The sequence below is a fragment of the Echinops telfairi genome, unplaced genomic scaffold (genome assembly GCF_000313985.2).
Source record: "Echinops telfairi isolate 266 unplaced genomic scaffold, ASM31398v2 ScPeMD7_7463;HRSCAF=8501, whole genome shotgun sequence".
Classification (NCBI taxonomy): domain Eukaryota; kingdom Metazoa; phylum Chordata; class Mammalia; order Afrosoricida; family Tenrecidae; genus Echinops; species Echinops telfairi.
In genome coordinates this window covers 2,558,814-2,559,972 of record NW_022111363.1, presented here as the reverse complement: position 1 = coordinate 2,559,972, position 1,159 = coordinate 2,558,814, and positions in this window count along the sequence as shown.

Below are 1,159 nucleotides of genomic sequence, written 5' to 3'. Positions count from 1 at the left end.
TCATGAGGGAGGGGGGAGTGGGGAGGGTAGGGGGAAAATGAGGAGCTGATGACAGGGTCTTAAGTGGAGAGGAAATGTTTTGAGAATGATGAGGGAAATGAATGTACAAATGTGCTTTGCACAATTGATGTATGTATGGATTGTGATAAGAGTTGTATGAACCCCTAATAAAAAGATTTTTAAAAAAAGGAATAATGGAGTCAGACACATTTCATGGTAGCATGCTCATCTCAGCCTCACTTGATGGTCCATGTGGAGAGAGAGAGAGAGAGATTTATTGCTAACCAAGGCTTTTATATTCTCTGGGGACATGCAAGCCCCCTTACAAGTGAAGGTATACATCACAGGAAAGGGTTGTGCTGTAGGTAATACAGTAATGGGAGGGGGGTGGTCTAGGGGTATACCCGCAATAGGAATAGGAGGAATTTGGAGTACACATGTGACAAGATCCTAGATTCAGGATGGCAGCCTAACTTTGGATGTCACTGAGCCGGTTTGACCTGGTCTCTGGCTCACTATAGAAACCATTATCAGTAGGGTGTAAATCCACCCACAGGGACCAGATTAGTGGCTGCTGGCAACTGACTGCCTTCAGGGAGGTAACTTGACAATCATTTACCATTAGCTTCAAGCTGTGTCCTAAGTCTAACATATATTTGGGGGAGAAGACTTGGGAGAAATCTTTCTGTTTCCCATACACCTGCGTGCCTGAGGCTCAGGAACTCACTCTGGTGGACCCTGCAGTCTCCTGGGGGACAGGGCTGGGGTGGAGAAGGCTGTGGAATGAATCTGGAGGGGCAACCAAAAGGCCCAAAGTGCATTGCCCCGACACACCAAATCCCACCAGCTAGGGTCCCCCTGTGGCATCACATCAGCCAGCCATACTCCCGGCTGAACTCCCCGGGTGTCGCTCACACAATGGGGAAAGACAGCACAAAGACGCAACGAAGCTTCAGGAACTCCACAGCTAAGGCTCAACTCAAGGCCTAAGCAAGGCATCGGGGTTGCGTTCTTCCAACGGCCATTCTTCTTTTTTTTTAAAAACTTTATTTTAATTTTTAAACCATTTTATTGGGGGCTCATACAACTCTTGCTCTCCACTTAAGTCCTTGGTATCAGCTCCTCATTTATCCCCCTCCCTCCCTGCTCACCCCTCCTT